General features: G+C 34.9%; 1 protein-coding gene and 1 pseudogene across 1 annotated transcript in view; one reads left to right on the plus strand and one right to left on the minus strand.

The window, feature by feature from the left end:
- The window catches only part of LOC145258197 (immunoglobulin-binding protein 1-like), a 184,467-nt gene that overhangs the window by 58,755 nt on the left and 98,538 nt on the right, over positions 1 to 27,174 (minus strand). The gene's annotated exons all lie outside the window — the stretch shown is intronic.
- Positions 1,763 to 1,896, plus strand: LOC145258559 (U2 spliceosomal RNA; annotated as a pseudogene).

Below are 27,174 nucleotides of genomic sequence, written 5' to 3' on the forward strand. Positions count from 1 at the left end.
TACCGAACAGCTGCTCACTGAGAATTCATCATCTTCAGGACTTGTATAGAATAACTAACCATCGGAAACTCTTCTGAAACTAAACATGGCTTACAACTCAAGAACGTGATTACGTGTCGTGTCAGAATTAGAAAAAAATATTTTAAAATTACAACGATTGAGTAACAAAATAAGGTGCTTGTGCAGAATTCGAACCAGATGCAACCCAAATCTCCACTACTTATGATTACTACGCTATAATCCCCTTGACTAATGCATATCCGTTAACCCTTATCCTCGAGTGGCCTCCGGGCCTTGATAAGTGGTGACTCCTGTGTATAAAAAAAAACTAACTTGCTCAGAACATGCCTGTTTTTGTCGAGCATCACCGATTATCAAAGTGTAACAATGCTACTTAAGAAAAATACTGAAGAAAACATTGAAAAATAATAAAATCACCAGAAAAAAATATATATATAACAAAAAATAAAATAAAACAACGACCTACCGTAATAATTTTGGTAACAATTTTTTTAAGTGGAAAAAAAAAAAAAAGTTATATTTTTCTTGTTTCAACCATTATTTTTGTTTTTGTTTTTTTGTCAAACAAAATTGAACAAAATTAATAAGAAAACAATTTTTTTGTGTGTTTTTCATATTTTTTTTTTAACAAAGGTTTAAAAATAAAGCAATTTTTTCATGTGTTTTTCATGTAATATTTATTTTGCAGTTTTTTTGTTTTTTTTTAATTTTTGTAACTAATGTAAAATAATTTTTTTTTATTGTTTTTTCTTTTCCTGAATATATTTTTTACTGTAGGGAGGGGCTGATCAACAGTTTCTTTTTTTTTTTTTTTTATAATTAAATTAAGACCGCCATGGATATTCCCTTAGGATTAGGTAAACTTTTCTACACTTGCATTAGACGATGTTAAAGTAGGATGAGAAAAGACAGCTGATGTGGAAGAAACTTTGTCGACTCAATTGGGTAGCTTTCCGATATACGGTTTAAGATGGAGATAAATGCATCATTACCAAATTTCTGTTTCCACATAAACTCGAAAAGATAACTGTCGAGAAGCTCTCGGCTGGTCCCGTTGATTTTTTCCCTGTCATATTTTCCCCAAAGTTCGTCTGCTCCTTTGTCGTGCATTGATCGGCATCTTAACATCAGATTACAATGAAACCCGAGCGCATGACGTCATGTTCCGAGCAAAGGCGAGCAGACAGTAAGTTATGTTAATAACTGTTAGAAATTCACTCATTATATGTTACCGTGACATAAGTTGACATATATTCGGTGTTTTTTTAATAGTATTTTGTCTAGTTTATTATTTATAACACCTTTCTTACCATGTTAAAGAGAGTGTCGGGCGCCATTTTGAATTTTCCAATACATCGGTAAACACTGCATGTTTTTCGAGCTGAATAAACATGTTACATTGAATAAAAACACGAAAAATATATCCAGTTAGGTAGAAAAATAACTTATCTTGCGTTTGATAATATTTATTTGTTATATATTTGTTTTTTGACAACTTTTTCGAATCTATGTGTACAGTAATACAAACCCAACTTATTATTTCGACAGTGTAAACACATGTAATTAATTAAAATCGTACAATTGAATTTCAATTTAATGATAAAAATACCGGTGCTATTTATTTTTCGTCCCCTTAGGTCAGGTCAGAGTTAGAGCCCCTGTCTCCTAAAATTTCCGTCTAAAGTAAACATCTGCCAAAATTTTAGGGTCCCAGTCTCGATATTGCAGAAAGCAAAACGTGAACGCTACTTGGCCTTTTGGCCAAGATCAAAGTGTAGTATCTGTTCTTCAGATGCTGCACTTCCATTTCTTGTTCTCGTTCGGTGGAGAATCAGTCCTTCACGACTGAGACAATTTTTTATTTTTGTACCTTTTCTCCACGTTAAAAAACGACCCTGGTGTCTGACTCTGTCCCGTGGGGAGGCATTGTAAATAGGTACAATACAATCGCGAAATTCGGAATTTTTAATGTTTCAGGGCAAACGAATGGTCTCTACTTAATTGTCATGTAACACTAATGAATATATCCAAAAATTATGAAAAGCGATAAGGTAGCAAAAAATTATTAAAGAAAAAATTTTTTTTTACATAAATTAGCGAAAATAAAATGCTTGGTTAAAACAACACCGGAGAGTCCCAAGAGGAGGTAAATAACAGATAACTATTGCCAATTTTTAAAATAAATTGTGTGTAATAGGAGTTATTTACCTTGTTGTTAGCATAACTGGGTTATTTCCCTTATTATTATGTTACGTTACCAAAAACCAAACGTTACCAATGTTACGTTACCAAAAACCAAACGTTACCAATGTTATGTTGCCAAAAAATTATAGCAAGTTTTTTTTTTGTTTTTTTTTTACAATAAAGATCTAAAACTCGTGTTTTTTTTTTGTTTTTTGTTTTTTTAATAATGCGATAATTTTTAAGTACTTCTAACATACCCGTTAAGTAGATATCATTGCTATTAGATGAAATTGACACAAAAAAGTCAGTAGATATCATTGTTTTTTTTCTCTCTATTTTTTAAATCGATTTTTTTCGTTTTCCGAATTTCAATATTATAACGTAGTTGCATCAAGAATAACAAAAAATTGTGTTTTTCTGTTTTTTTTTTTTTTGTGTGGGTGTTTTTTTTTCATCAAGTAGTCATAGGTGGCATGTGGCAAAACAATGGTACCATTCGACATTTAGTTTCTCAGAAAATATAGCTTTTTACCAAGTTAATATTAACATCGCCATGTTAATATTTTTTTTATTTGTGCAATATGGAGCTTAAGACTGTAAAGTAAAAATGTACCCATATTTTTACACTTCAATTGAATAATCTCCTTTTATCTAGAGTTATTTCCCTTTAAACAAAAACTTGATTTTCAAGGGAAATAAGTTAATAAAGAGTGTTTCCCCTTGATTTGTACTTCTTGACTTAGCTAGTAATTTTTAGATACTGATCTAATTTTATGTGATGCTGACTAGTATTTAAGTGTAGTATCTGTTCTGTGTTGATAAGATGATAACTCCTCCCAAACTGAGGTATTTCTTTTTTTAAATCCTAATTCAGTGTGCCTTTGGATGTTCCTATATTAAAAACCGGTCACAATTATGTTCCCAAATAGCGTGTTTACAGATTTACAGACCCTCAAGTCAAGGGTTACCTCACTTGTTTGTCAAACTGAATTGGTCGCACAACTGTTTCGCATTAAAACATTTGATAAGAACCGATAATTCGATGAATTTTATTTTTATTTGTAATTATTTTTCTATTGGAATTATTAAAATTTATGCTAATTTCGCCGTGATACGTGAGTATGTAATTATGGCCTCACCTAAAACGCGTTGGCACACATGTGACGTCACACATTTCAACCGGTGTTAGAGTAAAAATAATTCCCGATTATATTTTTGGTCACTTTTTTTTTTTTTTTTTTAAATAATTTGTTTTGGCGTTTCTACACTATGTAGGGGTGCAGAAGTTTAAGTAAAATGAAATCTCTTTGCCCCAAACAAAATAAAAAAAAAAAGGATGAAACAAAATGACACCTCCTTCTGATTTAAAATGCACCGCATTTATTTTTTAACAAAAACAACAAGGTAAATAAATAAAGGTCCGATCGGTGAAAGTTCTTTCGAAATCATTATGATTAAAATGTTAGATGAAAGTCCTTCGTGGAATCAAGGAGTTTAGAAGGTTAAAGTCATGTGTTAAAATAATGAGATTATTTTAAAGTTTGTGTTTTATCTGGGGAAGTTCGCCTTACTTAAACGTCCCATGAGGAAAGTAATTCGTTGTTATTAATTAGAAAATGTGCGGAATGGATGCGTGTGTGCATAAGTGATTTTTTAGTGTCCGCGTGGCGTGTGTAATCATGGTGTTGACGGCTTCGGCAGCGACGATGTTGTGAAGACAAGAGGCATGTTCTTGTGTGTCATCGAAGAAAGGAAGAAGACTGAAATGACTAAATGAACGACTGAATTGAATTAACTAAATTTGAATTAACCCTAGAAGACTGTTTGATGCGTTTTTATACATTTTGGGCCGGCTCCAAAAACAAGATTGCTACTGCTGATATTTTGGTTTTTGGAAGAGCATTAAAAAGACAATCTTCTGAATTTTCTCATTGGTCGCTTGTGTCACGTGATACTGTCGTCAACTACGTCCGCCAGAAATATGTTCATCTTTTGTTGTTGTGAGAAAAGTTTGTGGGCGTATTTGAAATTGTGCTGTTGCTGGAAGAACTTATTTTTGTGCAAAATGCGCGGGGAAATTGAAAGGAATAAACGTTCGTTTATTTGCGCGCACACGTGCATATGTGTGTGTGTGTGTGTGTGTGTGTGTGTGTGCGTGACTGCACAACTATCAGAATGAAATTTCGGAAATCATAATACTGAATTTCACATGGAAACAATAGTATCTAAGTATTCCTCGTATTTTGAAGATATTATCCAAAATTTACGAAAATCGATAAGATAGAAAATTATTTATTAAAGAAAATAGAAAATAGAATTTGAAGAAAGCGATCGTATTATGTAAGACACAGGAGAGTTCAAAAGGGAGGTAATTTTGCGTTTCGATTTAAACCAGATGGTTGCAATTTTCACCTGCTAATACGATTTAAATTTTTTTTTTTAATAATTCAGTAATATTCAGTTAATTTCTACTGCATAATTTGGAAGCTAGCATTGTAATTTATTAGAATTGACAAAAAAAACAGTAGAAACCATTGTTTTTTATCTGAAAACTTCATTTATCGACTACAAAATTTCGTTCTGATGGTGTAGAAGCACCTTTGTTTTCATCTAATTTTAAATTTTCCACGGAAGATTGGTACGCCATGTGAGAAGGCAGTTTGCTAGGTGAAGCAAGCCGCCATTTATGCTGCTGCACGCATGCGCTTAGCGTAAACGAAAGCTGTAAAATGGCGGAAAGTAGTTCGTGGGTTCAGGGGTTAATACCATGCAAACGGTAAATTTGCCCCCGGTTGGAGTATCAGATTCGTTGTCAGCGATCTCAATTATCCTAAAAAAAACAAAAAAACAAATTAGAGTGGTCGAACGTATCTGAATATTTACCTTTGCTATTAATAACTCTAATCTCCGCCCCCCCCCCAAATATCCGGCTCAAAAAAAAAAAAAAAAAGAAACGTCATAACAAAATAATCCTAAAAGCGCAAAGTTCCCTACTTTTTTTTTTTCAGAGCAAAAACGGAACGCTCCCTACAATGCGCTGCGTACAACATTGTAGTCAGTGCATATTTCGCAATAGGTGCCTCCTCACTCGTGTACGAATACGTCAGCCGAAAATTTTATTTGGAAAATATTAAAACGATTGTTAAAATACTTGACTATTAAAGAAAATGAATTTATTGCCAATTAACACGCAATAAAATTAAACGAATAAAATATATTTTACAAATTGTTTGGTGCTTGTCCAGAATTCATCATATATTAAAAATTAAAATAAAATAGGCCAAGTCCAAAAATTCAGTACTCAAAGTTAAGACGTCGGAAGTGGACTCAGTTTACCTAAATATGGAACGGTAGGGTTATAGTGAGGTCACTACTTGTAGAACAAGGCAGCACTTATGCATGACAGTTACATCAGGCGAATGTTTGTATTTAAGTTTCAAGAACCACCGACAGATGTCGCTTGTCAGGGGTCGATAACTCTTCCTTTTCTAAAAGTTAGTGAAAACTAAAATTATATTTTTATATATATTTATACAATCTTTCTGTACAAAAAAAAAGAAAGAAAATATATTCTTAAAGTTCTATAAATATTTCATGTTTTTTAAATTATATTTTGCTATATTTTTATACAACCTTATCGAAAAAAAAAAAATTTCTAAAAACAATCCATAAATGTTTTATGTTTTTATCATATTTATTATTTTATTTTCAATTATGAATTACTCATTGAAAAAAAATTATATTAATACATTAAAATTATATTTTGATACATTTTTTATACAATAAATGTTTCGATTTTCATATATTTTGTGTTATTTATTTCGTTATTATGTATTTTTGCGTTATCGTAAACACTTTTAAGGTTCATATAATGGTCGCTAGATGGCAGTTCTCTTTTTAAGGACAAGGGTCGATAACTCGTCTCTGATGCTAATATGTAATTGTCATACAGAAGTGCCGACAAGGCTAAGCCACTACTTGCAAGAGTGTGAGTCACTGTCCACCAAATTCATAATCAGAATCTATCAATTTTTAAGATTGAGGTTGCAGGTGCAGGAATCTCTAGAAGTCGAAAGTAATAGAGTATACGCAAGACTGTTAACAATAAACTTAACGAGATCGCCGATTAACAGAAGAGTGTTACCAAATCACATCCTCGCATATATAAAATAAAAATACAGAAATAACTCCGGAAAATAACGACACCTGATAAAGAATTCAAGATTAATATAAAATAACAATATTTATTTACGTGTTAGAAAAAAATTAGCTCCAAGCGGTCCAGCGTAAGTGTTTATTTCTAATGAATGTCCGTCATACAGGATTAGCTAAATAAGGATTTCGTGAGAACAGCATGGAGTTTAACATTAATTAAATTGAAAAGGTCTATATTCCAAATTTCAAGATGTTATACATCTTACCGTTTATTTCTTTAAGCATGTTAAAATGTTCAATACTTGACAGCACCTGTTTCGTAGCGCAGAATAATTCATATAATTATTATGTCGATTTTTGAAGCGCAGAATAATTCATATAATTATTATGTCGATTTTTTAATTTGACGATGGAAAACGTCTTGAAATTTGGAATATAGATGTTTTGTCATTTATTTGTATATGCTCTGTAGTCACACTGAGCTTCATAAATTAAATGGATACTGTGGATTGGAACAACGGGTTTTTCCCTATTTAAACACTAAAAAGCCTGCCACGAGTTTTATTAAAATGTTATATATATATATATATATATATATATATATATATATATATATATATATATATATGTGTGTGTGTGTGTGTGTATGTGTGTGTGTGTGTGTGTGTGTGTGTGTGTGTGTGTGTGTGTGTACTGTAATAAATAAAAGGTGAAATATAATTGAATACGCATATTTTCCCATAAACATAAAATAACAATAATAATAATAATAATAATAATAATAATAATAATAAATAATAATAATAATAATAATAATAATAATGATAATAATGATAATAATAATAATAATATATATATATATATATATATATATATATATATATATATATATATATATATATATAAATATATATATATATATATATATATATTTATTGTAGGGGATTTTTGAACGGCGAGTGTCACCAATCTGTAGACAATTGTTGGCGACTTGCATAAATCCCCTGAAACAAATAAATAAAAAGAAATACACTACCAAATAATATAAAATAAATTTTTTGTTTATTTTCGTTAAAAGAAAAAAAAACTTTTTAGTGTGCGGCAAGGTGTCAGTCTGCATGAAAGAAGTAATGGAAGAAAAAGACGAAAACTTGAGAGCGCGAGAAAAAAAAAAGTCCGACTAAGTGTTGTACCGAAGTGAGAGAAAGAGAGAGTCAAACAATGTTCTTTGATGTGCGAGAAAAGCTGCCATTTCAGCTACTAAATTTCACTCGGCGAGCCTTGCGGTTTACGTCGTTTATCCCTTTCTCTGACGAGAAAATTTCTCTGTGCCTTTTATGTTTCTTTAGCGGCTCCCAGAGGCTTGCAAAAATAAGTTTATTAAATCGAGCTCTCATTGGTCAAAAATTCATATTTTTTACAAAAAAAAAAAAAAAAAAAGCAATGTCGGCCATTTCTCAATGCTCCTACGGCCATTTCTGAATTTCTCCTGCTTTTTGACTCAAGAGTTTTGGTGTGGGTGAATGCTGTAATTTCCGCGCAAATGAATTCATAAATTTTAATGTGTCTTAGAAATATAAAATAAGAAACAGCACAATATATATTATTTCTTGTTTGTGTCATTTCATTTTATCATAGTTTTTTTTTTTTTTTCAATTAAAAATATTTATTTACTCTTATAAAAACTCTTTTGTTTATTATTTAAGTAAAACTTTCAATTTTTTATTCGAAAGCAATTTTCATTAATAATTAATTTTATACTTTATCATTTTTGGTAATTTTTGGATATGTTACTACTCTCAACCTGGCATTTAAGTAGATAACATTGGTTTTAGTTGAAATTCAATTTTTCGATTTTCTTTATTATTTCAAACAAGCACAAAGGTGTTTTCTCGGATGATACTAATTAGCAGGGAGATCCAACGTTTCCCGGGATTAAATGAGACTCAACGAATGTTCCACATTCCAATGCTTTTATTGTCGTCGAAATCGGTGAAATCGCCTATTATTTTTTTTTTTTTAAATCAAATCAATTGATTGCCTGCTCTAATCGGGGACCCTCCACAGTACACCAGGATAAAATGTCATATGCCTCCCCGCAGTAACTTGATCCACAAGACATCGTAGTTTATATTGCACTCTAAAGAACTTATTGTTCATCTTTTAAAAGTATTTACATAAAATGGCTTGAGTTAAAGTTTAAAATACAAAAGTCAAGTACCCTGGTTCAATTGTGCTCTAATCAGAAAGATCTATTTTGAACGCGCAACTATCTTATCAAAGAACCTATTACTGATTTTATACATTAGGCCCTTTTGCTTGTACGGTGATAAAATTTCTCAAATACACTTGTGATGTTAGGCTGTATACGGTTGTTAACTTTAGTCAAAATTGGATTATTCCTTTTTTAATCACATTTTTTTTTATTATCGATTTTCGATACTTATCGGAGTCATTCCGATACAAAACCTACCCTAGAACACTACCAGATACATAAAAGTACATTTGTGTGAAATTAAAAAAAACGATGGCTCTGCTGTTTTGAAATCAATAGGGAACGAACTGACACACACACACACACACACACACACACACACACACACACACACACACACACACACACACACAACGTGCCTTTTATATATGAGTAGAGATAAAGCATGATTACCCTGTGTTGCCCAGGAGCATGGATAATGGAATAAAAAAGTTCAAAAAGTATAGCTATAATTATGCGAATAATCGCCATAAAATAAAACAGGCCCGGATTTCGAAACTTTAAAAAGAAAATCTGTACATGCAGATCAGAACGATTGGGGATCATTTAGGTTCAACTCCACGGTGTGAATGTGGTATTTTGGTAAAAGGTGTTACTGTTGGTAAGAGTAATCGCAAAGTTTCGTTGACCACTAGAAAGATCGTCGAGTAAATTTTTACGACGTGCCCCAGCGTATTATAACCCCCCACCCCCCATGTCAAGAACATGTCTTTCGGAATAAACACCCCACCCGCAACCTCGAAAGCCGTTCTTAACATGGGGAGGTTGGGGTGGGGGTGTTTATTCCGAAAGCCGTTCTTAACATGGGATGGGTGGGAGTGTTTATACTACGACCGTCGCCACCCCCTCCTCATCCTCCAAAATTAACAGGGCTCCATGTCTGAGTATAAGGGAAAATTGGAGTTAATTTCTTTTTATTGTACTAAATAAATCGGCCATTTTGTTTTGTGATTATGCTAAGTTGAAAAAAGGATAAACTGTGCGTGCACAAGAATAACCCAGCGAGAATTTATCAGACGGAAACGTATAAAAAAGGGTACTTCTACAGTTTATCGCTGAAAATGGAGACGCCATTTTTTTCGTGCACCTTGTCGGATTTGAATCATGAAGCATGAAATAAATAACAAAAATTTAAACTAGATCATGAATTTTTCGGTTTCATTTAAATTAATTCGTCATTGACCCTTCAAATTTGCTTTAATTCAAAATGTTTCATTAAAATTATCTATGTGTTCGAAAAAAAAAACAAAAAACAAACAAACAAAAAAACAAACTATTTTATAAAAATCCAACAGTGGTGAAGAATTAGGACGTTTTTGCTCCTTAAGATTTATTTCGCAGTAGTGTGAAATATATAACAAGGGTAGAACAACAACAAAAACAAACAAAACAAAAACAAAACAAAAAAACACAAAAACTGACACAGTGACCCAATTCCGTTCGATGTAGCCTTAAGAGCGTTATTTTTATTTTTTATTTTTTTTATTTTTTATTTTTTTCCGGGAGAGCATTGAAACACACACACACACACACACACACACACACACACACACACACACACACACACACACACATTTTTCCTCTCTCTCTCTCTCTCTCTGTCTCTGTCTGTCTGTCTCTCTCTCTCTCTCTCTCTCTCTCTCTCTCTCTCTCTCTCTCTCTCTCTCTCTCTCTCTCTCTCTCTCTCTCTCTCCTTTTTGCGAAGGCATGAATCTTTCCTCGTTTAGTTCAGTAGTGTAAAGCTATAATGTCGATGGTGGTAGTCGTGGGCGGGGGTGATGTTGACCCCCAACATCTTACCAAATTCCTTTAACTTCAAATAAAACGTTATAATTCTGGCACTGAAAGATACACAGGAATACCACGCCTTTGTAAATGAATTCCCTATTAACGTATACTCCAAAATATCGCAACACACACACACACACACACACACACACACACACACACACACACACACACACACACACACACACAAGGTATTTATTTCTCTTCCAGAGTGAGAAATGTAATGCGACACAAGGGTCGGAAAGTCACGCACAACCAGCAAAAGATGCCTATGTAAACCGGTCGGCATCCCCCGGGAGAGAAAAAAAAAGGCACTTCTGTATTACACGGACGGCGCCATTTTTTTGTGCGTTTCACTAAACTGTCGCTAGGTGGCGCTTTTCTCCATTCAAATTGCTTTTAAATTAAAATTTAAAACTATAATATAATGTTGATCCTTCAACAGGTGAAAAAAAAAATCTTCTTTGTTATTTATTTGGCGTGTTACGTGACTAAGTAGAAATTGGAGTAATCGCCCTCTAACAATGGCGCCGTCCGTGTTATGCAGAAGAGCTGAAAAAAAATTCTGTACATACATTTGTCAAATCAAAACGATTGGGGATCATTTAAGCGTGGCTACCGTAATATGATGGACTAGCGACGACTATAATTTAGTTTGGTGACGTCATGAACATCGGTCTGTTGAAATTTGGTCACGTGTCTCATGAATAAACCGGAAGTTGGTTTAAAGTTTTGGAGGGTTAAATAAATTTAAACATGCCGTCGAGATGTATAGTTCCAAAATGCCAAGGTAACTATGAAAATAGACGAAAAGTTACCGTGTTTTCACCCCCCCCCCAAAAAAAAAGGAAATAATTTACCAGTGGATTAATGCAATAAAAAGAAAGGATTTCATTCCATCTAAATATAGCAGAGTAAGTGTTAAAATGTTTGAGGTATTTAAAAAAAACAAAAAAAAAACAAAACAAAAAATAAACGCGCCTTTTTTATTTTTATTTATTTATTTTTTTAGAACGTATTTTAAAATAAAAATGAAAGTATGTGTATAAAAAATGAATTTTACATGTAATTTAAGTTATGTGCTGAAATAATAAATTATTATTGAGAAACTTATTTAAAATGGGGAGTATGGTGAAAATATTATGTACTTTCACCTAACAATTTGATAAAAGCGATATCGTAAAAACGGAATTCCTTGTTTAAATAATTCTAAATAAGAAAAATCATTTTAGTTCAACTATTTTACTGTGCAATATTTATATCAGCGTGAAATAGATTAAACTTTTTTCTTCTTTTTTTTTTTTTAAGTTTATGGCCGTTTTTGTTATCCCAAAAGCTTATTAATAATTATTTGTGGTAAATGTCGTGGCCCCTGTAGGTGTCAGAATTTTGGAGAATATACTTCCAAAATAAACTATTAAAATTGTTTAAAAAAAATAATAGAAACATTATTTTTTATTTAAAAAAAAGTGTTTACAAAATGCCAGCAATAAAAAAATAATATTTCTATTATTTTTTAAACAATTTTAATAGTTTATTTTGGAAGTATATTCCATAAAGAAAATAAACAACCCACTTTAAACGGAGAAATTACGAGTTTTGTATATGTTATTCGCAGTTTTGTGTTGAGGTTGTCAAAAATTCCCCCAAATTCTGATACTGCTAGTGGCGCTGTAAACGAAAATAACGTTTAAAATTACGGCAAACGAGTAGTTTCCAAGATATGAAGAAATGTTAGTTTTAAAAAATGGGGGATCACTTTTCTATAAAAAGTTAATGTAAAATGAGCACCCACTTTATGGCCGTCGTTTTTTTTTATTTTAGGGCGCTTTCTTTTTAACAAATAAAAGCGAAGAAAAATGAGTATGGCCACCTTTATGTTGGGGGTTGGCAGTCAACGTACAATGAACACAGTTTAACGTAAAATGAGCACCCCCTTTCAAAAAGTGTAAACAGAATTATTGTCGGGGAGAGGGGGTCAACTGTAAGAGCTCATTTTACGTTTAGTTGTGTTCATTCCTACATTAAAGAGGCACTTCACCTTGTTTGAGGCGAAAATGTAATTTTAAAAAAATTTGCTCGTTGCCCATGTAAAAATACAAAAAATTGGCCATAAAGTGGGTGGTCGTTTTAGGTTAAATTATCCCCCCCTTTTTTTTAACTAATATCTCTTTATATCTTGGAAACTACTAGTTTGCCGTAATTTTAAACGTTATTTTCGTTTTCAGCACCCCCGAAAACCTATAAAAGTGGTAATTTAAAAGGATTTTTCGAGGGTGGACTAATTCTGCACATTTACCTTATTTTTTTATCTATCGTTTTTCGTCCTGTAATTTTTGTTTTGTATTAAGTCAAACATGGTACGATTTTCTTTTAAATTATTTCTTTAGGTATGTGAACTTCATTTTCGACCTGAAGACATACAGCGAGAGGCATCAGCATTTGATGAAAGGACTGGAAAGACAATTAGTGTTAAATTAAAAAATCCCTATCTTAAGGATGGTGCTATTCCTCAAATATTACCAAACTGTCCCTCCTATTTATCGTCATCAACCATTTTTAGAGAGTCTCCTAATGCAGAGAAAATGCGTTTAGAAAATTCTGCTCTTAAGCGTACATTATGTGAAAGTGTTGCTGACGAGTTAGAGTTACGGAAACGTAAAACTTTCCATAATATTGATGATTTAGAAAAAGAAATTAACATTTATAGATAAAAATTATTGGACTTCTATTAGGCAAGATAATACCATCATTATATGCCATATAAAGAGATGCCCATGCCCAAAAATAAAAATGTCTATGGTGATTGAACCGGACTTGGCCGTTAGAGTATTCTGTAGTGATGTGGAAATGAGTGCTATAGGGGAGTACAGAATTCCTAAACATGTAACAGAGGAAAATACTCTGCAGATTTTGATGGAAAACAAAAAAAAAAAAATGGACATCGAAGAACAGGAAATGAAAACTTCTAATATAAGTTCTTTATTAAAATTAATCTTATCATTTTTGCTATTAGTGCAAGATGAATAATTTAAATATTTTAATGCCATTAAGTTCATATATGAACAAATTAACATAATGACAATGAATAAGGTAAATTATTCGAGTGAAATGATGGTATTTTCTTCCTTATTATATAACTGCTCCCCTAGAGGGTACAGACTGTTAAGAGACACTAAAAATGTAATATCACCATGCTATTCAACCATTCGAAGATTAACCTTATCAACTTCTATGAATCCTGTCATTGAACAACACGATAACAATTTTCTCATGTATATTAAAAGTAAGTTCAAGTTACTAATGCAGAATGACATCACAGTATCTTTACTTGTTGATGAAATACATCTCAAACCTTATCTTGATTATAAAGGTGGTAATATTGTTGGCTTAGCTAACAACAGCAGTGAACCTGCCACAAGTGTGTAGCAGAAACAAATGTAACTTCTTTCTTCCTCGAATCAATGCCTCCCCCCTGTGTTATTTGGCCACATACTGACCAATCAGAGGTACGGCGCATTGATCCTTCCTATTCCCTCAGGAATTCGGCCAGCATCCGGTTTGAAGAATAAGAACTCGTCCTTACTGAGAGAGACACCAAACCGAACGGACCTCCCTTTTCTTCTCTCTCTCTACCTCGGTGATTTCTACCGGTATCTACGATTCCACTGGGAATAACTACCGCGATAGCACCAGGTAGCCGGAGTCCAGCTTTTGACCAGGAACATATCACATTCTCCTTAATAAACCTTTTTTGTGTTACATTTTATGAAGTTGTTGTGTTCGTCATTTCAGAAGCTTGTATTGGATTATTTATTTTATTAGGTTGTGCCTTAAAAGCATTCTAAACCCTAAAATGGTGACCCCCCCCTCGTGATATACAAGCAATTTTGAATGGCGAACCTTTTTCTTCATTTTTTTGTAAAATCCGACACAGCACAGAAAAAACCAGCGAGCTAAAATTTGGTCCCAAAAAGCGAACTTTTCAACAGAGAAAAGCAAGTGAACTACTACTGACAAGTAACTCAACAAGCAACAATGGGATTAAACCTCCTTTTTTTTCCTCTTCACGCGAACAGACCTCGTTTTTCCAGAACTCTTTTCCTTTACAGGCAACCAGCACATCACCCCGTTATTTGACTAAAGACAAGCAACGTTGGCTATACAGACGGCGAGGAAAAAGAGAATTTCGCTGGCAGCAAACGAACAACAATGACAAAACCCCTCGTCAGACTCGGCAAAGAAAAATAAATACGGAGCTGTCGACTTCATATCAAATTTAAACAAAATTCGAGCTCGACAAAAAAAAAAAAAAAAAAAGAAGAAATATATTGAACCAGGGAAACTAAGGTCTGGGGAGCTGAGCACGGAAGGCTCTCCACGGGATATTTTCAACAACCGTGCCTATTTCATCACAGATTCCCTATCCTAAGCACGTTGCTTGGCTGATACCAGAGCGGCCTGCAGTATCTGGCCACTGAGCCTTCTCACAGAGAAGCCTCCAGTGTCGTCCATCACACTGCAGGCGGTAAATCACTCTCCCATCCCCATGTACGGTCAAATTTCTCATTCTCTGGACTTGGAATTACAGAGAGACTTTACGCGGGTCTTCACTATAGCAGATTTACCCTACCCCATACTAGGCGCGGACTTCCTGCACCACTTCAACCTGATAGTGGATATGTGCAGATGCTGGCTGATAGACGCAAATACAGAACTTTCTGTCTTTGGTGTGAAAACAAACACCCCCTCTATCAGCCCAGTATTCTTCATTGCCACTTCAGATAACCCATATCAGACTGCCTTACACTCCTATCCGGAGTTAACAAATTTAAATTTTGTGGTAAGCGAACCCACACACACCACAAAACACCACATTGAGACCACAGGTGCTTCTGTTTTCTCACGCTCTCGCCGCTTCCCTGCTGATAAACTTAAGGCAGCGAAGGCAGAATTCAACCATATGCTGCAGCTAGGAATAATACGCCCCTCGTCCAGTCTATGGGCTTCCCCTTTGCATATGGTCCCAAAACGAGACGGAGATTGGCGTCCGACTGGGGACTACCGATGACTCAATGCCATGACAGTACCTGATCGTTACCCAATCCCACATATACAAGACTTTGCTTCCTCTCTGCATGGTTGTAAGACCTTCTCCAAACTAGACCTAGTTAAGGCTTACCATCAGATTCAAGTGAATCCGGCCGACATACCCAAGACTGCAGTAACGACTCCATTCAAAGCATTTGAATTCTTAACTTACGAAATGCGGCTAGCACATTTCAACGCTTCATGGACGAAGTAGTGCGTGACTTGGACTTCGTCTATAACTATATAGACAACATTCTCATGGCAAGTGCCTCACCTGAGGAACATGTCACTCACCTCTGCCTACTATTCAAACGATTTCAGCGATACCAGGTTAGGATTAATCCTGGTAAATGTGTTTTCGGTGTGTCGTCACTAGTTTTCCTGGGCCACATTATCGTTACCGGAAAAGGTGAAGGCTCTATAAGACCTTCAACCACCCACTTCACTTCGCCAACTAAGGCACTTCCTTGGTCTGTTAAACTATTACAGATGCTTTATCCCACACTGCACGGATCTCCTAGCTCCTATTTCCGACCTGTTACGTAACAGGAAAAAGAAAAATGAGCAAAATCCACTTAATGAGATCCAGCTTAAGGCTTTTAACGAAATAAAAACAAAACTGGCGACAACATCTCTACTTGCACATCCTGTACCCGATGCCCAGTTTCCTCTGGTCATTGACGCATCAGGTATAGCTGTAGGTACAGTATCGCAACAGCAGCACCAACAACAGTTACAACCTCTCGCATACTTTTCGCGACAACTGAAACCGGCAGAACAACGTTACAGCACCTTTGCCCGTGAACTGCTGGCAATGTACCTTGCAGTGAAACACTTCCAACATTCACTCGAGGGTCGTCAATTTGTGATCTACACTGATCACCGTCCGCTTACATATGCACTTCGTTCTAAGCCGGACAGATATTCTCCCCGCGAAACACGCCACTTGGATTTTGTTTTGCAATTTACCAGCGATATCCAACATATCATCTCGGGTGAGCAGAACATAGCGCCTTCCCATTAATTCTCTGTCCTCACCATCGGATATCGATTTACGGCAGATGGCCTTAGACCAGCCTAGTCTGGACATGTTGGATCCGTCGTCACCTGAATTTGCAACTTGCAAATTCGCATAACTGCCCGTGCCTACCTTGGACACGCAGATCATTTGTGACACTTTAACGGATTCACCTCGACCATTCATTCCAATGACTCATCGTAGAGTTGTTTTTGACACTCTGCACAATTTGGCACACCCCGGATGCAGAGCCGCAGTGAAGCTGATTACAGCTAGATTTTTCTGGCCAAATATGAGGCGTGATATCACTGCCTGGACACGTTCCTGTGTATCCTGCACAAGCATATCCGTGCACCCCTTGGAACATTCACCACCCCAGACACTCGGTTTAGCCATGTGCACATCAACCTGGTTGGACCTTGGCCGGTTACTTAAGGATTTACTTATCTCCTGACCTGTATAGACCGTTTCACATGGTGGCCTGAAGCCATTCCCCTCACAGACATTTCGGCTGAGTCTGTAGTGCGAGCCCTTATATCAGGCTGGATATCGCGTTACGGAGTTCCCATCTCTATCACCACTGATCGTGGCGTACAGTTTGAATCCCACCTCTTCCAGGAACTCTCCAGGATTCTAGGGATCCAACGTATTCACACTACATGCTATCACCCTGCTTCTAACGGGATGATTGAACGCTTCCATCGCCAATTGAAAGCAGCATTACGTGCTTACCCTGACCAACAGCGATGGAGCGAATATGTACCGGTTGTCCTTCTTGGCTGTCGTGCTGCTATCAAAGAGGACCTGAGATACTCTTCAGCCGAACTTGTATATGGAGTACCACTATCGTTTCCAGGCCAAATGTTGAGCCCGGTAGAGTTAACAACAGACGATTCAGCTTTGTATGTCAACAGACTGCAAGCTTATTTTAGTAAACTCCCACTGATGCACATTAGGGAACAGACCATTAGATCTTCAGTCCCAAAGGATATTTCATCTTGGACTCATGTTTTTCTTAGAAAGGACGTTGTGAAAGCCCCCATAACTTCACCTTATATTGGCCCCTATCGCATGCTTTCACGTACCGATAAACTTTTTACTTTAAATATCAGTGGTAGAAGAGAAACTGTTTCTATTGATAGAGTAAAAAAAGCCTTTCTTGACACAAAAACACACGAGCCACACATTCCCCCTACTTTTACACAGCATCAAAACTTGCATACACCTGAAGTTAATGCTCCAAATGAAGACAATCATGTCACCATTAAACGTAGTGGTTGACGGGTACATTAGCCGAAGAGACTGTGTAAAACTTGGTATTTCTGCTAAGAAAATATTTTTCCTTGTTTTCCCTTCTTTCAAAAAAAAAGAATATTCTATTACAAGAAGTTGCAAATATTCCCCAACTTTTCACACAAAAGTAAGAACATTTATTTTTCTTTCTCGTAAAAATAAATACAAAAAAATGGCATTTTTATTTTTCGTTATTTGTTTTGCTACTTTTTTCTCTGTCGGCTTTCAGCCTAAGCAGGGGGATATGTAGCAGAAACAAATGGGACTTTTTTCCTTCTCGAATCAATGCCTCTCCCCTGTGCGATTTGGCCACATACTGACCAATCAGGGGTACGGCTCATTGATCCTTCCTATTCCCTCAGGAATTCGGCCAGCATCCGGTTTGAAGAATAAGAACTCGTCCTTACTGAGAGAGACACCAAACCGAACGGACCTCCCTTTTCTTCTCTCTCTCTACCTCGGTGATTTCTACCGGTATCTACGATTCCACTGAGAATAACTACCGCGATAGCACCAGGTAGCTGGAGTTCAGCTTTTGACCAGGAACATATTACATTCTCCTTAATAAACCTTTTCTGTGTTACCTTTTATGAAGTTGTTGCATTCGTCATTTCAGAAGCTTGTATTGAATTATTTATTTTATTAGGTTGTGCCCTAAAAGCATTCTAAACCCTAAAAGTGCATTTGCTTTTATGCTTAGCAGTGTATTCTCACAATATAAGGATGTTGTGCATGTTATGCCAACTAAATCTCTTCTAGCTGAGAACTTATTTGACATAATTAAACGTGTAATAATTGGCTTAGAAGATATAGGGTTTAAGGTATTATCTGTTATAACAGATAACAATGCAATAAATAAAAAAGCTATGTCTTTCTTTTGTAGCCCATCAAAGCTTTCAATTGTATATCCCCATCCAATTAGAACGTCTAGCCCTCTTTTCTTCTCATTCGACTCAGTGCATATATTAAAATGCATTAGGGACAATTGGCTTGGTCAAAAAGATGAACGTAAATGCATAATGTTCCCAAAGTTTTGTTATAATGGAAATCATGAATTAGATAACATCCAAAGTGCTCCATTTTCTAGTTTACATAAACTTTATGCCCTAGAATCTCAATCACTTGTGAAATATTGCTATAAGTTGACTTCAAAACTCTTTCTCCGACTACTTCTGAAAGGCAAAATGTTAATTTGGTTTTGCAAATTTTCAACGAATATACTATTCAAGGTTTCCTACCCTTAGAAAAACAGGAATGCTTGCCAAATTGTGCAGAAATCACAGAATACATTCAAATATTTTATATTTAGTGGACAATACTGAATGTGAAAACACCATATAAAGGCTGTCGACTTCGTAATAAATATGCTAATTCACTTACATTAAATAGTGATAATTGTAGTTTCCTAAATGTGTTCTGTGACTGGTTAGAAACTTGGAATAGCATTCCTGGAAGAACTGGTGAGTTAACAAAGGAAACATATACTGCTTTGCACCATACTACTTACGTAATTTTAGAATTGACTAAATATTGTATAAATGTACTGAACATGGTGTATACATTACCAGGAAAGTTTCAGACAGATAACCTTGAGGCAAGGTTTGGCCAGTATCGACAACTTAGTGGAGATCAGTATAATATATCGATACGTCAGGTGTATGAATGTGAAAAAAAACTCAGAATGTTGTCAATTTTAAAATTGAGCTTACCAATTAATAATCGAAGTATTGAATTGAAAAATTTAAAAGAAACTAACTGGGATGAAATGACAGGGGAGCAAGAGTTACATGTTTATAAATTTAATATAGATGTAACAGAAGATGATGTTAATCAATGCAAGGAAGTACTTCCTGTTATATTATACTTAGGAGGTTATTGCTGTCATGCAGTTTTCAAAAAACTGAAATGCAATAGCTGCAAAAATGTAATATCCAGTAGAGAACCCGTTGAAGAAATAGCTGAATTAAACAGCTACTATCAGCGTATTAACAGAGGTTCTCTGCTATACCCAAATGATATAACTAATAATTTTGTCTTATATAATTATATAGTTATAAACAAACTTACAAAATGCGATTCACTTTTACATTCGATTCATCAAAGAAAATTAGCCATGTACATAACTTTAAATATTTTGGCTGATCAAAATCGATTATTTCATGTTGACTCTTGTAATGAGGGTCACACTATTCAGCAAATTGAAAAAAATGCTGATATGGAGTTCATCGAATTCCCTTCTAAACAATTTTTGTCGCAAAGAGAATGATAATATTAGTAAAAAAAATATCAGAAAAAGAAAAATTCAAACTTTTAATTAAATTCTACAACAGATTTTTGAAAAGTTTTAATATTCAATGTTTGAAATATTTCTGCATTAGAAACTTTGTTTATACTAACACTTGTTTGAATTTAATTTTTAAATTATTGTTTGTTATTCAGTTAAACTAATTGTTCGTTTTTCAGTTAAACTAATTGTTCGTTTTTCAGTTAAACTAATTTATTGTTCGTTATTCAGTTAAACCAATTTATTGCTCGTTATTCAGTTAAACCAATTTATTGTTCGTTATTCAGTTAAACTAATTTATAGTTCGTTTTTCAGTTAAACTAATTCATTGTTCGTATTTCAGTTAAATTAATTTATTGTTCGTATTTCAGTTAAACTAATTTATCGTTTGTTTTTCAGTTTTGATTTTTAAAATATTGTTTTTTTTTATTTAAAAAATATTTATTGTTCATTTTTATTTATTTCTATTGAAAAAACTTCAGTTTCATACAAATCAAATCGTATTCCTTTTCTTTTTAAACTTTTTAACAACTTTTTTCCCTTTCAATTCGTTTTTTATTATTAGAATTTTTATTCTTAATATTGGATGAATTTCAGTACAAACTATCATGTTTATTTTTTTTTAATCCAATTTTGAAGTTTTCTAACGCTTTCTGTAAGAAATGTCTGCTCATTATCGACAGTCTGTGTTCCACTTATCTTGCTTGCTAGGACCTATGGCGATGACGTCATTTTTCATCTGACAGGCCATCTATGACGATGGTCACGGTTAGACACTAGGGTCGTTTTTTAACGTGGGAAAAAAAGGAACAAAAATTAAAACTTATCTCAATCGTGATTTTTATTATTAATATTGGATGAGTTTCAGTACAAAGTATCATGTTTATCTTTTTTTTAATCCAATTTTGAAGTTTTCTAACGCTTTCTGTAAAAAAATTTCTGCTTATTATCGACAGTCTGTGTTCCACTTATCTTGCTTGCTGGAACCTATGGCAATGACGTCATTTTTTTAGCTGACAGGCCATCTATGACGATGGTCACGATTTAAGCGGATTTAACTCCATGGCGTGAATGCAGTATCGTGGTAAAAGGAACCGGCTAAATGTAATAAATGGCCTCAAACAATTAGTAATAAACCCACCCCTTCTCAAAGCCTAAGAGGATGGGCCTCATAGAACTGCATAGAAGCAGCAACTAACCGCAGTTAACAGGAAAAAAGATCATTTCCAGAATCGTCTAAACTCTGTTGATTTAGGAATAAAATAGTGAATAAAAGAGGCGGGGGGGGGGGGTAAACATGAAATGAAAAGTTATCCTAGTGAATTCATACAAGAATCCTATTTTAGTATGAAATACTGGTATCTATCTATCTATCTATCTATCTATCTATCTATCTTCTGGTATCAGATCTGTGGGTTTGTATTAGAAACCACAGACGTACGAAAAAGTGGTTAAAATATAAATAATAATAATAATAATAATAATAATAATAATAACAATAATAATAATAAAATATATACAAATAAATGTTACCAAAGGCAAGATAAGTTACTCTTCTACCTATATGGAAACGTTTTTAGTGCTTTTACTCACTTTAAAACATTTAATCTGTTCGAAAATCATACAGTGTTTATCGATATATGTGAAAAAGAGAAATGGCGGAGAGCTGAGCGTTAAATACGTAATGCTTGGAAAAATTAGTTAAATGTAGAAAATTATATAAAATACTGTCAGAAATCCACCGAATATATGTCACGGTAACATGAACTAAAAACTTTTCCATATAGGTAGAAGAGTAACTTATCTTGCCTTTGATAACATTTTTGTATTATATATATATATATATATATATATATAAAATATATTTTAGTCATCGACATACAGACCTGTTTCGTTGTTTCACAACTCATCAGTGCCGCTAGACTAACACCTCTCCCAAGCCGAGGATCGAACCTAGAACCGTCGTGATGACAGTCGGCAGTCCTACCCCCTGACTACGGAATCGGTGGCCGAAATTAAACTGTCCGAATGCGTATTTAAATAAACATCCGTCCGCTACTCGTAGAGGGCTCAAACGTTTTGTTTGTAAACAAATTGCGAGCTTCGCATTATTTCAGCTAAATTAAGTAGCGAGTAAGATAATTTACGAGAGTGCTCTACCGAAGAGGGGAGCTTTATAAAATATATTTTAGTCATCGACATACAGACCTGTTTCGTTGTTTCACAACTCATCAGTGCCGCTAGACTAACACCTCTCCCAAGCCGAGGATCGAACCTAGAACCGTCGTGATGACAGTCGGCAGTCCTACCCCCTGACTACGGAATCGGTGGCCGAAATTAAACTGTCCGAATGCGTATTTAAATAAACATCCGTCCGCTACTCGTAGAGGGCTCAAACGTTTTGTTTGTAAACAAATTGCGAGCTTCGCATTATTTCAGCTAAATTAAGTAGCGAGTAAGATAATTTACGAGAGTGCTCTACCGAAGAGGGGAGCTTTATAAAATATATTTTAGTCATCGACATACAGACCTGTTTCGTTGTTTCACAACTCATCAGTGCCGCTAGACTAACACCTCTCCCAAGCCGAGGATCGAACCTAGAACCGTCGTGATGACAGTCGGCAGTCCTACCCCCTGACTACGGAATCGGTGGCCGAAATTAAACTGTCCGAATGCGTATTTAAATAAACATCCGTCCGCTACTCGTAGAGGGCTCAAACGTTTTGTTTGTAAACAAATTGCGAGCTTCGCATTATTTCAGCTAAATTAAGTAGCGAGTAAGATAATTTACGAGAGTGCTCTACCGAAGAGGGGAGCTTTATAAAATATATTTTAGTCATCGACATACAGACCTGTTTCGTTGTTTCACAACTCATCAGTGCCGCTAGACTAACACCTCTCCCAAGCCGAGGATCGAACCTAGAACCGTCGTGATGACAGTCGGCAGTCCTACCCCCTGACTACGGAATCGGTGGCCGAAATTAAACTGTCCGAATGCGTATTTAAATAAACATCCGTCCGCTACTCGTAGAGGGCTCAAACGTTTTGTTTGTAAACAAATTTGCTCATATATATATATATATATATATATATATATATATATATATATATATATATATGAGCAAACAGTTAATAAAATATGTTAAAAAAACACTTTGAAATGAGTTAAAAACATATTTAATCTCAAAAGGAAACACTAGATAAATGGATAGTCCTTAATCCGCAGAGTTTCGAAGAAATACTCTCCTTCTCATCAGAGGGTAGGAATTAGCAAAATGCGGGATCGGATTTTGCATGCAGAAGTATTTGATGAAACAACAAGTAAGTCAAAGATCTTACTTGAAAACAAAATAAGTTAAGCAGAGAGAATATGGTAAAGAAAAAGGTGATTACACATGAATGGATAGTCTGGTGGAAGATAAAAAAAATCCAGTGACGGTAAAATCCAAATGTAAAACCTCAAGAAAGTTAAAAGAATTTCCATTTGTACAAGTAAAATCCAAAGACATCCCGTAATTGGAAGAAGATATATATATATATATATATATATATATATATATATATATATATATATATATATATATATGAGCATATATATATATGAGCAAATATATATATGAGCAAATATATATATATATATATATATATATATATATATATATATATATATATATAACTACTTCATTTACTCACATAAATTTAATATACGAAAGTATAGATTTATGCGTAAACTTTAAGTATTTACTTCGAAAGTGCTCAATACGCCTGACGAATCCTACAGTGGATGAAACGCAGAATATTCAGTGTAGCTTAGTCGCCATATATATTTTATAAATTACTATATATATATATATATATATATATATATATATATATATATATATATATATATATATATATAAATTTTTGACCACTTTTTCGTACGTCTGTGGATTGTAATACAAACCCAGATTTGTTATTACAGACATCGATGATCATGGCTCTCCAGTCCCCTCTGCATTCGATCTTTCTGATGAAATGAGATCTATAGTCGTGTTTCCAGTAATCCTGTTGAAACTGTCAGTGAACATTGTTCGTTATCTTCCTTTGCTCTTTTTCCCGCGATTTTTCTTAACATCAAGTTTTTTTTCCAAGCCGTCCGCTCGCATTAAATGGCCGATGAACTTTAACTGTCTGGCGTCGACAGTGTTGAGTAGTGATCTGCTGTACTTTACCTTACACATAACTTTTTCGTTTGTCCTTCTTTCTGTCCATGAGATGCGTAGAATTTTCTTTAAAAAACACATCTCCTTAAAAACCATATATGTTTCGGAGTCTTACCCCTCTTCAGCGTAGTTTGACTGTTTCTAAGAATCGAATTCCGAGCTTTATATATTACAGTTCGGCGTCTAATCCATTATGCTATGAAGCCAAAGATTTGTTGTTGTTTTTTTTTTAATATGTAAGCGATAAAAATATACAGTATAATTGCCTATGACGAAACATGCATGTCCGTACATTACTGTTTTAAAAAGTAATAAATATATAAATAAAAACTATTTGTTTACGTCCAAATAAAACTATGAGCGATTTTCTAAGAAACAATGTCTTCAAGGTGATTTTTTTTTTATTCCGTCACGGGTATGTACATCATTAAGATATTTTTGTATTTTTATTTTTTTAAATTAGGTTGAATTCTGGACTTGCACATCAAATTGTCAAAAAAAGTGTTTAATTCACATGCTGCCAGCCCATGCATCGATGACCTAAGGGTCATATTCGTTCTGCGAAGGCTTTTCCCGTGTATTCTGTGACGATTGATAAGGATGATCTTGTTTTTAGAAAAGTATATATAAAAAAACTTACAGTGGAAACGCATAACATTTTCAGTTAGTTAACTTTTTTTATCAATACCTCGTGGTTATTATGGCCTCAAGGTTTTATAAAAAGGGGATTAGGGGGAGGAAAGGATGCCATAGAGGCCACAACCAAGAATACATGTAATGAACGACGTTGGAAGTGTGTAAATTCTGACTCCATATAATTAAAGACAGACGAATATTGAAGGTTGAGAACCGATTTTATTTACTACTAACAACTTGTATTAGGAGAGGCAATGTGTTCGTAGAATGGAATGTGATTTAACAAAGGAGATGAATGTTTGTAAAATGTTTGTAGGTATGTATGAATTGACAAGGAATGAATGTTCGTAAAATGTTTGTAGGTATGTATGAATTGACAAGTAATGAATGTTCGTAAAATGTAACTTATCTTTTGGATGATGGAGAGGATTAGGGTAGACCGGTCATCCTGCTCTCGGTGATGCGTGTCCTGGCTTGTAACTGGAAAGCGAGTGACTTCTTTCATCAGCGCTAGCAGCCCAGCGTCTTCGTCTTCTTTCCCTTCTCTTCTTTGGTTTGTGTGAATTAGGCATTGTTTAGAATTGAAGGCATTTGGCCCATATCGATAGTCGGCTTCAGTTCACTGATGCCTTATTTCTTTTTCTTTTTCATCTCTTTAGATCGGTTGGGAGAATCCGTCCGTGCGTTCACTGACGCAGCAGGGCGAATCTCCTCTCTCTTTTTGGTCCCCTCATTTTATAGTGGCAAACCGGCTCCCAGCCACTGTGATATTTGAGGTGTTTATTTTAGGCGCGGAGCTCTACCATTTGTCGATAATTATTTTGTGGTTATCTTATTTTTTTTCTTCCCAAGCGGAAGCGATGCGTGGAGCCATGTGCAAAAGACGATTTTTCATTTTGACTCTCATGGTGGGTGCGTTAACATCCGGTTCGCTGCTAATTACTCAAGGATTAGAGAACAAGAGATTGTCATGATCAACACCACGGGAGGATTGAGAACCAATTGGTTGAGCGGACAAAAGATTAGTTAAGATGGAGTGATTATCCAAGAGGACAACTCAATAAGTATTTGTTTACATTAGATTTGATGCTGTAATCGGTTGGGAAGCACACTCGTGGTATCTTGTTTCACAAATGGGATGTTCTAGGAAAGAAGCATTGTTCATGGAAGTTCCATTTCATTGTTGATACAGAGAAAGAGAGAGAGAGAGAGAGAGAGAGAGAGAGAAACAAACATACAGACAGACAGAGACAGAGAAACAGAGTACTGATTGGAGATTTTGTCAAATCGATAGTCGATGCGTAAAACAACATTTACTGCCGCTGTTGCTTCTTCTTCTAGGATTCGACTAATTGGAATAGTTTTACTGGTTTTTCTTGTTGGGACTAAATCAAGGAATGCGTCCATATTTTATGAATACCCACACATATTTACCCTTTTCACATCAAATAAAGCAAATTGCCAGTTGGAACCTAAGTGACCATTATTTGAGATCGTGTCCAATAGGCGGCTGTGGGGAGTTGAGCAGCGGAATGTCTATTCATATTACAATTAAACCCCTACAGGTTAGTGCAGTCAGGGAAGCAGGAAACAGGAAGGGAATTCCAAAGTCTAGCAGTCCGACTAAAAGACTTTCCGGAATCTCGGGACCTCAACAGTGAAGTGGTGGGATTTTGCTGCTTGTCAGATTAATCTTAAGTATACACGTCGGGGGGGGGGCACAAGTGCTGAGAGTTCATCAAAACATATTTCGTTAAAGTACTTATAAAGCATTGCAACGATGGGACAGAAGTTGGAGCTTGGCCGATATTGCGGGACCTATTAGATTTGATACTCTTTTTTTTTTATTATTATTATTATTATTATTATTATTATTATTATTATTATTATTATTATTCTGTCCAAGATTGAGAGATGAGTTATAGATGCACTGATGTGAGTAATTTTCTAGCACGGTAAAGGGAGACTACCTTCTTTGCAGCAGCCTTGGCAACGTCCTCAATGTATTTGTTCCAGTTCATGTTGCCTGTGAATGTTAAGCGGAGAAGTTTGTTGGAGACTAAACTAAGGAATGCGTCCGCATTTTGTGAACGGAAAACTAGAACCATGGAGACATGTAAGTTTAAAAGTGCACCTCACCTAACAAGAATCTCCCCCACGGCCTTGGACCACCCGCCACTCTCGTCTTCTTCTTCTGAGTGAGCTGCTGTAACAACAACAACAA

Source organism: Euprymna scolopes, chromosome 33 (assembly GCF_053919585.1).
Source record: "Euprymna scolopes isolate OS-2025 chromosome 33, ASM5391958v1, whole genome shotgun sequence".
Lineage (NCBI taxonomy): Eukaryota > Metazoa > Mollusca > Cephalopoda > Sepiida > Sepiolidae > Euprymna > Euprymna scolopes.